Source organism: Bubalus kerabau, chromosome 11 (genome assembly GCF_029407905.1).
Source record: "Bubalus kerabau isolate K-KA32 ecotype Philippines breed swamp buffalo chromosome 11, PCC_UOA_SB_1v2, whole genome shotgun sequence".
Taxonomy (NCBI): Eukaryota; Metazoa; Chordata; class Mammalia; order Artiodactyla; family Bovidae; genus Bubalus; species Bubalus kerabau.
The window spans coordinates 83,100,539-83,117,789 of NC_073634.1; the positions used below are offsets into that span (position 1 = coordinate 83,100,539).

The 17,251-nt window shown below is 41.0% G+C and overlaps 1 long non-coding RNA gene across 3 annotated transcripts; it reads left to right on the forward strand.

Moving 5' to 3' along the window:
- Positions 1-2,880: 2,880 nt before the first annotated feature.
- On the forward strand, positions 2,881-15,729 carry LOC129622527 (uncharacterized). 3 transcript variants are annotated; one of them, XR_008700041.1, is made up of 4 exons: positions 2,881-3,305; positions 3,426-3,664; positions 3,983-4,082; positions 5,734-7,046. It is a non-coding gene; the product is annotated as an uncharacterized LOC129622527 (long non-coding RNA). The 3 variants fall into 3 exon arrangements; XR_008700040.1 differs by having other exon boundaries at positions 2,925-3,305; positions 3,426-3,627; XR_008700039.1 differs by lacking the exon at positions 5,734-7,046 and adding an exon at positions 15,581-15,729 and having other exon boundaries at positions 2,926-3,305; positions 3,426-3,627.
- The last annotated feature ends 1,522 nt before the right edge of the window (positions 15,730-17,251 follow it).

A 17,251-nucleotide genomic window follows, 5' to 3' on the forward strand; every position in this document is an offset into this window, starting at 1 on the left:
GGGACATTAAAACTATTGTCCACCACAGTCTCCAGAGACTGGTTTTTCTGAAGACTTCCTATTTTTCTCTCCATATTCCCATGGTCAGTGTCAAAAGGTAGGGGGTTCCTCTTCCCAAAGTCCAACCAGGTGATTGAGGCCAAGACACTTTCAAGGAGCTTCCCACAAGGTGGCAGGAAGACTGGCCTGGACAATTGGTCATCTTGATCCCAAGCTCAGAGGTAGATCGCCTGTCTTTGTGGGGCTTTGGTTTCAGAGCCTGCCTGGGAGAACAAAAGAGATTTCAGTTGTCACATCTCTGCAGCCCCAAACTGCTCTCTTGTCTTTCTTGGCTGGCTTTCCCAGTGTGCTGTTTCCCATCAAGGACCTCCCCCCTCCTCCCCTCAGACGATTGGTTGAAATTAAATATCCTGGAATTACATTGAAAGGGGGGAGACGTTAACACAAAATTTTAATCAAAATACGAGCCTAACAGTTACCAGCCTTTGAAATGCGAAGCAGATACAGGGGGTCCACAGGGATGTCCCAACCTGTTTTCAGGTGTGAAGTTCACCAGGAAAGGAGCTGTGCCTGACAGAATTCCAAGTAAACCAGCAGCACGCTGCAAACTGGAGATTTCCAAATACAGCTGGACTTTCTCTCCCTTGCCCCTGTGTGTGTGTGTGTGTGTGTGTGTGTGTGTGTGCATAGACGCTCAGTCGTGTCTGACTCGTTGTGACCCCATGGCCTGCAGCCCACCAGGCTCCTCTGTCCATGGGGATGTCTCCAGGCAAGAATACTGGAGTGAGTTGTCATGCCCTCCTCCAGAGGATCTTCCCAGCCCAGGGATCGAACCCAGGTCTCCCTCATTGCAGGCAGATTCTTTACCATCTGAGTCACTAGGGAAGCCCCCTTTGTCCCTAACTCAGAACAAAAACTTCGCTGTGGTCACTGGAGATGACCCTCCAAAGAAGTCTGGATTTTTATTCCCGATTCCTACCGAGCGTTGGTCCATATGCAAGAATCCAAGGACCCGGAGGTTACATGAGCAGAAAAAAACCGGACAATGGGCTTCCATAGGGAGCTGAAATTTCTGGTACAAGAGCAGCCCAGAATGAATGAGGTGGGCATTGGCGCCCTCTGGTGGAAGAGATTCCACTAGACAGCCTGAATCATTTCTCCCTGGAATTAACTCTATAAATAGACAGATGATTTATTAAACAGATTTGAGGCTCATTTGAGGCGCTGGGCCATGATTGCTTCAGGGCTCAAAGAAGGGAGTGCTTAGGACCCTGCCTCTTATGCAAGCACCTGGACTTACTTAGCGAGTCACTAGCATGATCTACATTACAAGTGCATCGGACTGTTGGCTCAGCCGCTCCCAGCCAGGAGATGCCAAATTCCTCATATATAAAAGGAGCTTTAGTAACTCAAGCAAAATAAGCACACTTTTTCCCTCACTGCCTTCCCAGAGACCCAGGCGGCAGGGTTTCTGGGAGGATACACAATACCTTGTTACAAACAATGTAATGTTTTAAAAAGTATCTATCTGACAGCCTTGGCTAAAGCCAGATCTTCTATCTCGATTACTTCAATATGTCACATCCCTATCGCACCACAGCATCCAGGCTTTCAGAGCCAAGGCCCCTCTGTCTTGTCCAACCTTCCCATCTGGAAGCAATGAGCTTAATATTCTGGCTCTCCCCCCATAAAAGCTATGTCACAAAAAGTAGCAGCCTGTGAACTGCTTTATCCCCCCAAGACAGAGTGGAGCTCATTCTATTCCGTTACATTTTAAGACCGTCCCCAGCCCCTCCCCTCCCCTGCTGCCCTGCGTCCCCAGAAGGCCTGTAACACTCAGCCCAGGACCAGGAGGACAGAAGCAAATTGACAATCATTTACACTTTAATCTCGCTTTTGACATTTTGAGGGTCGCAGCTTAAAATACAGCAAGGGCTTAGGGACTCCCTCTGGACAGAAGTGTTTGCCGAAGAAGCAGCCTCCGTTTGCCAGCAGCCTACTGTTTCTGGTGGCCCGAAGGGGACCCACCTTTGGAGTCTGCCCTGCACTCCTCTCCCACACGCTGGCTCCTCAAGCTTCGCCTGGAAAGCCCTGCATGGCTTTGTTTGGTAGTTCAGGGTGATAATGACGTTTCCTCTAACACGTGCTTTCCTTACACATTGATTCAGTTCCTCCTTGAATTTTGGTTGAATACCTGGCATGTTCTTTTTGCTTTGCTCCCTGTTATGCTGCAAGGTCAGATGGGGTCCTGGCCTGAACAGGAGGTGAGCCCCAAATTCAGAGCAATTAGAACAGTGGTGCTCAAAGCACAAGGCGGATCCAGGGGGGTAGTTAAGTGTGCCATTTCCTGGCCACAGCCTAGACCTTATTGAATGTGAATCCTTGGGAGCAAGGAAGGCTCAAAGAGCTGCACGTTTAACAACTCTCCAGGTAACTTCGACACGCACAACAACCCGGAGACTCACTAAGTGATGTCAAGTGGGACAGCAGATGATGAAGTGTAAAAATTGAGAAGTCACGTGACCTGAAGGGAGCCCTTCAGTCTCTGCCTGCAAATGTTATCACGCTCTGCTCATCCTCTGGTCCCAGGGCTCTGAAAGATGAGCGCTAGTGGAAATTGCCCTGCAGCTGAGCTCTGACTTTGGCTACTTGACTGTTCTCCTTCAATTGGAAGCTCCTGGGATCAGAGGCCAGCCGACCTGCGTGGAGCCCCTGGGGAGGGAGGGGTTTGAAAGGGAGGCTCATCCAAGTTCCTTGTTTCGCAGGGAGGACACCAAGCCAGGAAGGGAAGTAGGCTGCCCAAGGTTCCACAGCCTCTCCAAATAAATGTGTGTAGGCTAAGGAGACATCAAGATGTGGGTATACGCCAACGCCATGTTTGTGAAGGCCCATGCTCTCCAACTTCTGCTGGCAGTGACGTTCACTCACTTTCACCAAAGACTTTTCAGACACGATCATCCAAGAGCCACTCCACCAGCAGGGCCTCGAGTGGCCCAGCGTCCACAAGCCACATGCACAAAACCTGCTTCCTGAAGCACTCGCTGCCTTGCTGCACTGGAGTTAACCTTTTTTTTTTTTTTTTTTTTTTTTGGCAAATTAGTTCTTGACCTGGGAACAGTTAAACGAAACTGTAGGCACATCAAGAGGAGGTTATTTGTGTTCTGCCTTTTTTTAGACGGAGCCTCTGATGTGTTTATTTGGAGGCTTGGCTCACACTCACTATCCCACTACTTACAGTTAATCCTGTGTTTTCTTTGAGCTACCTTTAAATCCATGTCGAATGAAAAATACTGCCTGATTTTGAAGTACGTGGTATTATAAAAAGAATCCCAAGGTTTATGATCTCAAATTTATTGTCAAATGTATTTACTTCTCATTTTTCTTCTTCCCTTTTTTTTTTTTTTTTTCTCACAAACTCACTTCAGCCTAGACGTTTTTAGCATGAGTCATGAACGAGCAAGTTTGGAAGATGCCGGATCGTGTTTCTTGGGAGACTCTTCATCCCACAAAGGAGATCCCCATAGAGAGCGCTCCTCAACCACAGCCTCTTGAAGAGCAAGGTGGTTACAGAGGGCAGCAGCCACGTCTGAGTCTCCTCCGTGTCCTCCGTACCTGACAGGGAGTTTGGTACATGGGGCCGCTGGATTGATTGCCTTGAAAAAGGGTGGGAAACAAGTGCCTCTGTTCTGACTGGCTTTTACTGGGTTTTCAAAGAGTTGAAATATTTTTCTGTTATTTTCTTTTATGTCCCTGAGACAAAGAAACTTACTCCCCGGGAAAAAAAAAAAAAAAAGGTGTTCATGCCTTTTAAATCAATTCTGTAGTTAGTTAAATATTCTGGAAATAACTAAAATGTTCAGCTCTCTCTGATGTTGGTTTTCAACTAGTTATTACAAAGCAAGATCCAGGAAAAATTAAACTTGCTTTTTATAACAATTGTTTTAACTTAAGCCTTTCAATAAGATTTGTTTTTTACCATCAGTTTTAGGTCTCCGGCTTGGTTGACTTTTGGACCTGCAGGATCCTCTGTGAGACAATGACATGACCTCACAAAGGTAGCAGAAAGTGAGGTTTCTTGGTGGGTAAGTGTGAACCAGTTGCTAAGGCAATTCCATGGACAGAGGAACCTGGTGGGCTAGAGTCCACGGGGTCTCAAAAGAGTTGGACACAACTTAGTGACTAATCAACAACAATGACAAATATGAATCAGGGAGCAAGAGGTTGCAATAGCAAGCCCAGGGCTGGTATTCTTTTCTTAGCGGGCAGCTTCCCATTGTCTCTGAAGGGCTGTGGGTAGAACGAACGCAGGACAAGGCTGAAGGGGAAAAGAGAGGACACTTCCTGGCAGATACAGGTGGGGAGGGAAAAGGGAATCCAGTACCTCTCAGCCTCTTTTTCCTCTCACTCCTGTCACCACACTAACTCGAGATAATGTGAAGAGACACCAAATGCTTTTACATGCTGTAGGATGGCGCTTGCTCTGCTCTCAATTTGGGTTACTTCTAACTCATACCTCTTTCTTTTTAAGATCTTTTGGATCATTTTTTAAAAGTCTTTATTGAATTTGTTGCAATATTGCTTCTGTTTTATGAGCCTTTTGTTTTTGTGTTTTGGCCACAAGGAATATGTGATCTTAGCTTCCCAACCAGGGATCAAACCCACCCCAGTGCATTGAAAGACCAAGCCTTCATCACTGGACCCTCAGGGAAGCCCCTAATTCATTTCTTGTAGCTGCCAATTCACCCTATGTTGGAGGAGCATGTTGGCAAATCTTAGCGGATCCCTCAAAGTCTGGCTAGATCCTCTACCATATCCTTGGACATTAAGTCTAACAGTTCCATCTGGTTCTGCATTTGTTTCCTGGTGGGTTAGACTCGCCTCCCAACCAGACTGTACCCAATCCCCAGAACCCAAACCTCTGTTCACTAATGCGCCATAAACCCAAGAAAGTGCCCCTTAGCCTGGCCATGTCCCTTGTCTTCTGAGAGAATGCTCTTCAGATCTCTCCAGGCAGGAGATGACCCAGGTACTTCTGGAAGATTTAAACTGGCTTTACGAACCTGCAGAGCCCCATCACTAGTTGGACTCTGAACCAGCCATAAATTTAGAATTAATGGTTAAAACCCACAAAGCTTCCTAAAAATGCTGCCAGACTGCATTAGGCAGATTGCTAATCACAAGGTAAATATTTTGCACATTTTATTCTATTTACCAAGACCCTGCCTTCTGGGACTGTGGTATTTCAGATGACTCCACTCCTGCAGGGTTAAATCGACTCCATTTGGGTTCACTCTAAACAAAATCACATTCCAGCCTTGCAGCCTCCGACCAGCACACGCAGAGCCCTCAGCACGTCCCATGCACCTTTCACATCTGAACCGTCCATCAGACATTAATGTGACGGAGCCATCACCAGACAAGTTCATTTTGCCATTAATATCCTGGAATAAGAACATCAAATATATACATCCTGAGATTTAATCTGTAAACAGAGCCCTGAGCATCTGGGAGAAGGAGGTGTGTTTATGCTTCACTAGTGCTACTTCCACAAAGCAAGATGGGTCTGTCTCTGGCACTAACCAGAGTCGTTTTCTCCATGGTCAGGGTGTGAAGTCTCAGATGACGTTCTGACCTGTGATCTACACACTTGGGTGCAGTTGCGTTGGGCTAGTGTTTATCTTTGGCCACCTCTGTAGGGGAAGTCACGGGAAAGATTCTCTCCCCTTCTTCCAGGAAATGATAAAAGTCCAGGGGCTGAGGAGTTCTCTGAGGTCCCACGATTCCAGACCCTGTTGTCAGCAGCTATCTCTTCAAAGTGGAAGGTCCAAAAGCAAATTCAAGAAGAGTTTGGTTATCGTCTCCAAAGCATCAAAATATGCAAGAGATGTTGACACTTAGAGTCACCCAAAGCAAATCATTTCCAGCTTCATCTTTTCTTCCTACTCCAGCCCCTCAAAGAGTGACAGCTTCTGTCTCCCCCTGAGTCTGTGATTGTGAATTCAGGATTAGAAGAGACATGAGAAAGGAAATCAGGCTTTTGTTTACTAAAAAACAAAACAATCAAAAATAAAATAACAGAGAAGCAGAAGAAGATGACAACAGACAGCAAAGAAGGAAGCAAAGAGACTGTTTGAAATAATGGTAAAGCACTGTCCTAGGAGCTAATTTGGAACAGATTCCCTTCCCTTAAAAAAAAAGACTCAAACTGGCAGCCACAGTCGCATCCCACTCTTGGGGGTGTTTTGCTTGGCCCCATCAGGATTGGCCTGGGGAGGTCCTTTGAAACAGAGGCATACCTTTGGCTCTGAGAAACTTACTATTTCTACAGATTTGCCCTTGAACACCCAGAGGGAGACATGGTTAGGCCTGGGGAAGATATTAACTCTTGGTGGCTCTGCAGTGCCCCTGCTTAAACCAAGGCATCTCCTGGAGGGATCCAGTGCAGAGTCACATGAATGTGAGATTATTCATTGTCGCTACTTCTGCTCCTGCTTGCCTACTGCCGTAGATGCACTGATGGTCCAAGCCCTTCCCAGCTCCCCAGGTATCCCGGGTGGTAAACAGCCTGCCTGCCAATGCTGGAGATGTGAATTCAATCCCTGGGTTGGGAAGATCCCCTGGAGAAGGGAATGGCAACCCACTCCAGTATTCTTTTCTGGAGAATCCTATGGACAGAGGAACCTGGAGGGGGCTACAATCCATGGGGTCCCAAAGAGTCAGACACAACTGAAGCGACTTAGCATGCATCCCGACTGCCAAACTCTATCACATCCACATCCACAAACACACACGCACACACACACATGCACACACATTCTCACCATCCACTACAGCAGCAAGAGGCTGCAGCTGAATGGTAGGCAGTCTTCATTGAATAATATGTGTTCTCCTATTTGCCATGGTCCTGAAGGCACTGGACTTTGTCAGTGGTCCTGATTATCTTTCAAGATTTTTTGATAGAGACCACTTTTAAAGTCTTTATTGAATTTGTTACAACATTAGTTCTGTCTTATATTTGGGGTTTTTGGCCACGAGGTATATGGGATCTTTGCTCTCCGACAAGGAAGAGAACCCACAGCCCTCTGTGTTGGAAGGCAAAGTCTTAACCACTGGACCACCAGGGAAGTCCCTATCTACTTTGTTTCATAACTTTCAGCCTTGTTTCTTCTCCTTCACCTCTGTGGAGATGTTGGGAAGAATGGTAGAAGTTTGCAGGCATGGTGCAGTCCACAAAGACAGAAGGTCTGGTGCTGGACCCCAAACCGGTATAGCCAGTGACCTGTGCAAAGCACAGCCTTACTTTCAGCTTGTTTTCTTTAATCATGGCTCCTCGTCATCTGTGAGGGTTTCGGATACACAGAAACCCTCTCACCAGTGGACACTCTGTGGTTAAATATCCTTTCCTGCTCTTCTATGATCAAAAGAAATTCTGTTTCCTCAGAGATGCTGGAAGTCCCCTACAGAGAAAGAAATATTATCATTTCTCTCTCATCTTCTTGTACTCATGTGCTAACACAGCTTCTCAAACCTCATGGGCTCTGCTCACAATCACCAAACCAAGGGGAACGCAGCTGGGAACACAGCCCAGAAACGTATTCCCAGAAGTTTAGACTCTGGCTCCCATGGAGGGCGCCTCCATGTGCGTGCCTTGTCTGTGTACACTCAGAGCATGTTCTCAGCCAGATCGAGTCTGCTTCTCATAACAGCCCCAGGGAGCCACAAGGACAGGTGAGATTATCCTCCCACAGAACAGATGACGTGACAGAATGATGTGTCCAGAGGCGTGCAGCAGGTTGGAGTGCAGCTGCCTCTAAGAAGCTAGGTGGCCTGGCTACTTCACCATCCTTTGGAATCTGCTGTGCAGTTTTTCACTTACGATGATCCTAAACAAATCGAATAATGCTGTCTAATTTCAAGCTAAAGCTAGGACTCTGAGCTCCAGAAAGGAAGAACAATTTGCAAAATCATGGTTGAAAAAAAAATTTGTACTAGTCCTGTAAAAGATTAGTGAGGGTGAGGAATGAATGAATGGAGGGGAGAGGGAAATGGTGAGGCAGGAAAAGGGACTATTTAGACTTTTGGAAATCTAGTCACTCTGGACTTATTTGATAGCTTACACAATTATGTTAGCAGAAGTTGGAGTAATAGCAATGTTATGGGGGCAGTAGTTGGTATCTAGGAAGTGCCCAGTTTTTATGAGGTTGTCACGTTTAATTCTTACAGCCTCTCATTAGTGGGATGGAGGTATTCTTATTTCCATATTAGAAAAGATTACCATCTAGCTTTGGAATAAATATTAATATGTAAGAATATATTGAGAACCTCCAAGATATCTAAAGGCAATTTATCAACAATCCCCCTTCTAAATTTTTTCCTGGAGACATGATAATAAATGGGAGTAAAGATTCATATACCAAATATTGATTTATTTTAGTGAGAAATTTAAGAAAAATAGAAATAGGAAAAAAGTTAAACAAGTCATGGTATATTGATGATACATTATATAGATGTGAGAGCATGGTTAATGTTGTCTAATACTATAAGTATAATCATACACATATATGTGTAAGCATATATGTATACAATTTACATATATGCATGTACACATATGTATATATGTAATATCAAAATAGTAAAATGAAACAGTATCTCTCTGAGAGTAACAATATTCTCATTTTGTTTCCTTTATTTTTATCAGAAATAATTCATATTGTTTTCATTATCAGAAACAAAAACCCTATAAAAACATCTTGCAAATCAAGAGAATGAATCACTTTCTAGTGATAATTGTTAGAAACTATGGAATTCACGTAAAATAACCATCCTTTCCTCCCAGGCCCTCATATCACTAAAGCCCAATGCTGAAGTTACTCCAACGCATTTAAGATTTCAAGAAATAAAATTTCAGATTACTATGTAAATAGTAGTATATTGAAATATAATTCTCATTCTGCAAATATCTAAAATGCTATAGGAAATATACTTTTGTATTGTAAACACTAAAGAACTGATGATGTGTGTACATTATCTGGCCAAAATTTAAATACAGGCACCCAGAGAGGTAAGGGGACTCCCACACTGCTTTTTGCCTGAGAGTGTTGGTAAAACCAGGTTAAAACACAGTTTGCCGAGGACAGAAAACATAGCCCAAGCTTTACAAGAGGTGACTCTAATAAGCAATTCATGCCCATAAGGCTGGAGTCCAACCAAAGATAAAACTGCTTTGCCTAATCCCCCAAATAAACATGGGTCCTTCCTTCCCTGAAGAGGCTGTAGAGAAAGCTGCCTTGGTACCACAGAAGGAAAGTCTCCAAGAAGTTGTAACCACACATGATATCTAAAACATACTGGCAACCCAAATTCACATTTACTCTGTTAAGAAAATCTTCAAACCATGTAGGTTAAAGCAGTAGAAACCCATGTAAATACTTTCCGGAGAAATACACCTTCATCCTAACCTCAGAGAAGGCCCACAGATAATTTCCCAAGTAAACAGAGCAGCTCATGGTCAAAAATAACAAGGAAAAAACAAGGACCTACTGCACAGCACAGGGAACTACATTCAATAACTGATAATAAACTATAATGGAAAATAAACTGAAAAGGTTATATACATACGTATGTATTTTGCTGTACATTTTGCTGTATGCTTAAAACATTGCAAATCAATTATACTTAAATTTAAAAAAATAAATTAAAAAAAAAAAAGAGATGATGACCCATAAGTAGAAACCAGGAAAAAAAAAAGTAATAGAAACAGTTTCACAAAGACCTAGGATGCCAAAATAGTTACCCCTACTTTGTTTAAATAAATTAAAAGAAAATCTTAAAAAATACAGAATAGGAAGTTAAGACATGGCAGAAATAACAACAAAAAGTAAAACTTCTGGAAATAAAAGACAATATTTGAAATTGAAACTCAGTGCTTATGTTTAACTCCAGACTTGAAACTGCTGGAAAGTTTAGGAAGCTATAAGATGGGTTCAGAAGAATATATCCAGATGTAACATAGAGTGACAAAGAGAAAGTGTGATGGAGGAGTTATAAGACATAAGAGGCTTACATGAAACCTTCTTACCTATTTCCAATCAGACTCCCAGAAAGAGAGGATGCCTAGAATATAAATTTTAGACTTTTTAAGTTCAGTATTTATGCATTAATGTTGTTGGTAATTCCCAAAATTGTAGAAATGGAGTGTATATTTATAGAAGTTTAAAAAAATTATTCTAAAAATACTCATATCTGCTTATAATGATTAAGACAGAAGGACAAATAAAAAGGTCAAAAATAGATAAAATATATAAATCCAAATATGTAATATATATGAATGAATAAATGCTCTAATATTTTAATATTCTAATTTTAAAAATAAGCTTATTGGACAGTATTGAAGTATCAAGGTGAAAGTGTTTATGAGACATATCTAAACCATAAGGATACAAATGACTTAAAGAAAAAAGACGGAAAAGAAATACTGATCAAAGAAGTTGGTGTTTCTATGCTCATATTTCACAAAGCAAACTATAAAAACTGTATATATAAAATATAAATACGGTCACTTCATTATGAAAAATTTTCCACTTGCTAAGAAAATCTAACAATTCTAAATTGTAAATTTTCAATACTGTAACTTGATAAACCCTTTGCCACATCAAAAAAAAAAAAAAAAAAACAGGAACAACAAGCACACACACAAACAAAGCAAACAAACATTGGATACAATTTAACAAGAACAATTAATTATTTAAAAATACCCAGGTTCGATCCCTGGGTCAGGAAGATCCTCTGGAGAAGGAAATGGCAACCCACTCCAGTACTCTTGCCTGGAAAATTCCATGGACAGAGCAGCGTGCTAGGCTATAGTCCACGGGGTTGCAAAGAGTCAGACACGACTGAGCGACTTCACTTTCACTTTCATTATCAATAGAAATTGGAGAAGGTAGCATTCATTTTAAAGAGAGTTTATATTAATAAAAACCCTGCTACAACTATAATTAATAGTTGACCTTCTTAACATTAAGCATCTCTGAGTTTCTCACCAAGACATGGATGGCTGCTATCACTACTATTTTTCAACATTGTACTGAATGTCATAAATAGCATGATAAAGCAATAGAAAGACATTCGAATGGTAAACATTAGGTAAGAGGCAAAACTCTCATCGTCTTGTGATGAAATAATTATATACTTGAAAATCCAAAAGAATCTTCAGATAAATTATAACAAATAGAAGCCACTCGAATCAAATTTAGATGTTTACTTGTAAACCATTGTATGATTTTTATGACATATGCATTATATAAAAATGCTTATGTATATACCCACAATAACCCATTAGAAAATGAAAGTTTTAAATCATGTAATTTGTAATAACATAAGAAAACAAGAACTATCAGGAAATAAATCTTGCAAACGTTGTGCAAGATTTTATGGAAAAAATTATTAAACTTAGGGAAGAGTTATTGCAGAAGGCCCAAGTAATTGGAAGGTTAGGCTTTGTTTATGATATTCAGAAGACTTAATCTTTTAAAGATGTCGATTTTTTGCAATTTGGTTTATAGATTTAATGCAATGTCAAACAAAATTCTAAAAGAAGAATGTATGAGTGTTTGTTATTGTGTGTCAGTTGACAAACTTTCAAAAGTGTATGTGAAAAAGCAAAGGAATAAGCGTAAGCTCAAACAAAGGCTCTGTATCAACCTAGAGAGATTGGATGGGAAGGGAGATGGAAGGAGGTTCAAGAGAGAGGGGACATATGTATACCTCTGACTGATTCATGTTGATGTTTGACAGAAAAAAACAAAATTCTGTAAAGCAATTATCCTTCAATTAAAAACTAAATAATTTCATTTTTTAAAAAAAGTAATACAGACATTCTAGATTGAGAGTATTTGCTTTAAAAGTAATAAGTATTTTTGTGAAATCATAATCATAATTGATGCAGAATGAACCAATAAGTCAACAACAAACAAAAGAACTCAGAAACAAAATCATGAACACATAAACTCTTGAATATAGAAATATAATTTTATCTCATTTAGGCAATATGGTTTTTTAAAACAATTATGCTGAAGTAATTGATTAACAATATGAAAAAAAAAAGAATTTGTATCTCCACTTCACTTTATAAACAAAAAAGTTTCATGCTGTTTAAGGATCAATGTAAGAGAACAAAACTATATGAATTTTTTTAGATTATAAGAGAATATCTTCAGTGTCTTAGAATAAAGAAATTAGCAATGAAAGAAGAGACTGATAATTGAACTATATTAAAAATAAGAACTTCTATGTATCAAAGATAATACTTTAAAAGGTAACATAAAAACAATGAAACTTCTAACTACAGAATAGAAAAAGCACATACAACTGTCAAGCAAAATATGTAAAAAATTGCATGAATCCTCAAGAAAATGACAGACAACACAAAAAATGATCAAAAGATATGAACACATCCTTCAAAACTGGCAATAAAGCTTATGAAAAGGTGCCAAATCTCGGTAGTAATCAGAAAAGTGAATATTGAAACCATGATATGAATCAGAATGTCAAAAATTTTTTGAGTTGAGCAATATCAACTTTGGTGAGATGTGAGTCAGTGATCACTCTCATTTACTGTTGGTTAGAATGTAAACTCGGAGAAGGCAATGGAACCCCACTCCAGTACCCTTGCCTGGAAAATCCTATGGGCAGAGGAGCATGGTGGGCTGCAGTCCATGGGGTCACGAAGAGTCAGACATGACTGAGCGACTTCACTTTCACTTTTCACTTTCATGCACTGGAGAAGGAAATGGCAACCCACTCCAGTGTTCTTGCCTGGAGAGTCCCAGGGACTGGGGAGCCTGGTGGGCTGCCGTCTATGGGGTCGCACAGAGTCGGACATAACTGAAGCGACTTAGCAGCAGCAGTAGCAGCAGCAGAATGTAAACTGGTACAATCACTTGGGGAAAAATGTTTGACATTACCTCCCAAAGTTGAAGATTCATGAACCCTGTGAGCCAACCTTTCTACTCCTAGAGCTGAGTGTATTAGAGAAATGCATGTGCAAGTACACCACGGGGCATGTATAAGCATATCCACAATAATGGAAACTGAAAACACACACTGTCTACCAATGGTAGAATGGTTCATTGGGATGTACTCATAGCAGGGGATTCTATACAGAAAGGAATATCCAATTGTAATGAAAACTAAAGAGATCTTAAAGCTTCTCAGGAAAACAAAGAAATGATTGTGACTATAATTAACAAAATGGTTGTTGTTGTTCAGTCACTAAGTCGTTTGCAACTCTGCAAGCTCGTGGACTGCAGCATGCTAGGCTCCAGTATCTTCTTCTATATCCCAGAGTTTGCTCAAATTCATGTCTTGAGTCAATGATGCTATCTATTTCATCCTCTGCTGCCTCCTTCTGCTTTCGCCTTCAATCTTTGCAAGCATCAGGGTCTTTTCCAATGAATTGGCTCTTTGCAATCAGTGGCTACCCCTAGTCAGTGAGAAGAAGGTAACAACTGGGGAGAGACAGACATAAGCGTTTGAGTTTCTATAAATGCTCTATTTCTTGACCTGAGTACTGTTCTCACAAGAGTTTGCCTTTGTAATCATTCATTAAACTTTGCATATATATCTTATGCACTTTTAAATGTGTATCTTACAGTATGAAAATGTATGAACATGGAGAGAAGGGAGAGAGGGAAAGACAGAGAGGGAGGAATAAAGAGAGGAAGGGAGCCAGACAGACTGACCAGATGTAAATGTCAGAGCCCAACCTCCCCTGGAGCTATTATCCAAGCTGTCAGGATTTGCTTATTGTTTGGATAATTGGATATGTCATAATTATTCTGGATACCTTCCTCTGGAATACTGGAGGAACCATCAATCCAAACTGCCAATAATGATGAAAATTTCAAATGCCAGCTTCCACACTGACTTCAACCTCTCACCTCTGATCTAGATAAAACTGCAAGCCAGCGCTGCCTTGGATTTCAAGACTCTCAGCCTGCATTATGCTTCTGTGAGGAACTGCCAATGTTTTGCCCTCAGGCAAAGAGGAAACCCGATTTGTTTCCCCTGACCAAGTCTCAGAATGTCCAGTTCTAGAAGTTATGATCTTTTCCCTGCTGAAGCTGCTAATTAAGAACATATTCACTCACCTCTCTCTCCCTCTCCTCCTTTCCTCTCTCCCTTCTTTCTATGGCCGGGCCCTGAATCATTGTTTTGTGGTCAAAGTGAGTATTGTTTCTGTGAAAAAGATTTTTATTGAAATATAGTTGATTTACAATGTTGGGTTTGTTTCAGGTGTACAGCAAAGTGATCCAGTTGTACATATATACATATATGTATTATTTTTCATATTCTTTCCTATGATGGTTTGTTACAGGAGATTGGACTTCCCTGGTGGCTCAGACAATAAAGAATCTGCCTGTAGTGAGGAAGACCTGGGTTCTATCAGTGGGTTGGGAAGATCCTCTGGAGGAGGGCATGGCGGCCCACTCCAGTATTGGAGAAGGAAATGGCAACCCATTCCAGTATTCTTGCCTGGAAAAACCCATGGACACAGAAGCCTGACAGCCTACAGTCCATGGGGTCACAAAGAGTTGGACATGACTGAGTGACTAACACTTCCTATGATGGTTTGTTACAGGATTTGGGATACAGTCCCAGTGCTATATAGTAGGACCTGATTGTTCATCTAAACGTTGACTCATTTTGGTTGTAAGACTTTGTGATAATGTTCAGTGAGACAACACATTTCAGATACGAAGTATCACAGCCATTTTTACTGCTTTCTGTCCCTTTTTTACTGTCAAGGGAGAAAATACCATTGTCTTGCAGGATTTCAAGTCATGTGGGGATTTAGTTTTAAGTGGCTCCCCAGAGAATTGAAATAATTTTATACACACTTTAACCTAATTTTAATAGCACCTGCTTTCTCACAAACATGATTTGGAAATGAACTGATATTACACAAATGTGAGGTTTTTTGTTTTGCTGGAGCTTCCAGCATTGAGAGATGGCAATTAGTGGATGATACACTTATAGCCGGTTCTCAACTGACCATATCAGTGGATTGAGTGGGTAAGTGTCCAGGTCCCTAACACAAATCATATCAAAATAATTAAGAATATTCTAATGTATACATGCTGCTGCTGCTGCTAAGTCACTTCAGTCGTGTACGACTCTGTACGACCCCATAGAGGGCAGCCTACCAGGCTCTGCCGTCCCTGGGATTCTTCAGGCAAGAACACTGGAGTGGGTTGCCATTTCCTTCTCCAATACATGGAAGTGAAAAGTGAAAGTGAAGTCGCTCAGTTGTGTCCGACTCTTAGCGACCCCATGGACTGCAGCCCACCAGGCTCCTCCGTGCATGGGATTTTCCAGGCAAGAATGCTGGGGTGGGGTGCCATTGCCTTAGATGCATTTCATTCTTAGAATTTGCTCCAGCTAAAGTGAAAATAATGATGATAATAATAATCCCACTAATTATTAAGCCCACACTATATGTCAGACACTGTACTAGTTACTTGATACACTCTATTCAATTTAATCTTCAGTGGTTCTCCACAGATGTATTCTCTCTTTGCAGATGAAGAAACTGAAGCTCAAAGAACAGAACTGAATTGAGATTATGGTGCAAAGCCTGTTGCTCCTTCAAGAACAAGGTTTCTTCTTTGTCTCAGCTCTAGGAGACTTCTCTGGCCATGCTGACCCATAGGGCTCTCTGCTCTCTGAAAATAAAGTTATCATTATCCACACCAAGACTCCCTTGGACTCTTCATTAACTTTGTTTCACAACACCTCTTACTGCTTTACCATGAAAACATGGATATTTATACAATTCCCCAGCCTAAGAGACCATACAGTCACATTTCCAGCTTTTGTTTCTTCTCATTCTTAACTCAGAAATGGGCAAAAAACAGAGAAGCAGCAGACATTCGATGAGAAATAGGACCTACATGAGGTCACAGAGTTGGACACGACTTAGTGACTGAACGACAAGGACGTACATGTGAATGAACAACATCAGATATGAAAGGGCCATGACTGAAAGCACAAAACAATTTCTAGGAATCCATCAGGAGATGTGAAGGAAAACAGGTGGGATGGGGAAAATTCCCATTTAGCGCAAGCTGTGTCTAATTTATACATACACCCTTAGCGGTGGTCCCAAGGCCATTCTGAACTGTCCTCTATGGGGGTGAACATTCAAGATTCTTTTACTTCAAATGGAAACTTTTCAAATTGTGTCACAGAGGTTTAACTGAGTCTGAAATATTATTTGGAACATTGAAATGTACACACTGCTGTATTTAAAATAGGTAACCAAAAAGGACCTACTGTATAGCACAAGGAACTGTGTTTAATATTCTGTAATAACCTAAATGGGAAAAGAATTTGAAAAAGAATAGTTACATGTATATGTATAACTGAATCACTTAGCTGGACAGCTGAACTAACACAGCATTGTTAATCAATTATGCTGTTATTCAATTGCTCACTCATGCCTGATTCTTTGCAACTCCATGGAATGCTGCACCCAGGCTCTCATTTTAATCAACTATGCTCCAAAATAAAAAAAAAAGCCTAATAAAAAAGAAAACCATCTTAAAAAATAAAAATGTAAAATAGAGATACAGTTGTATAACTTACAGGGTATTAAAGACGATGGGTGGTGGGAGTGGAAAACTTGGAGATATAATTCCCAAAACTACTGCTTGCTACCCTAGGAAACCACCAGTTGTAACTTCCAGTCCCAATAACTTCTTTCACTTGTCAACTTAAACACAGAAATGGGTACATCATTTAAAGCCATGTCAGCAGAAATGTGTATCAATGGTGTTTCTCATTTGAGAAATGAGAAATGAGCTTACAATTCCATCATTTTTTCCAAAATCCCTCCAGAGAATCTCCTACACAAACTCAAAGGCAAGTTTCACTTTTTGCAATTTAGCAGTTTGGAGTTTTTTCGTGCATGGGCAACACTCCACCCCATCCCACTTCACCCTAAATTGAGTTTGAGGGGTTTTTTTTGTTTTCACTCTTGCACAACATGAAAACAAGTGAACACATTTTAGTCAAAATTTCCATCTCCAAGTCTCCTAAGTGGTGTGAAAAATCCTGGAAAATCTCAGAGCAAAAGAGGACATTAGGAAAAATCAGGACAAGTGAAAACAGCAGTGAAGGATGTAACCTAATGTCTGTGTCAACACAACCAACATTTCCCAAATCTATTCTATCTGCAGTCAGGCTGGGCTAC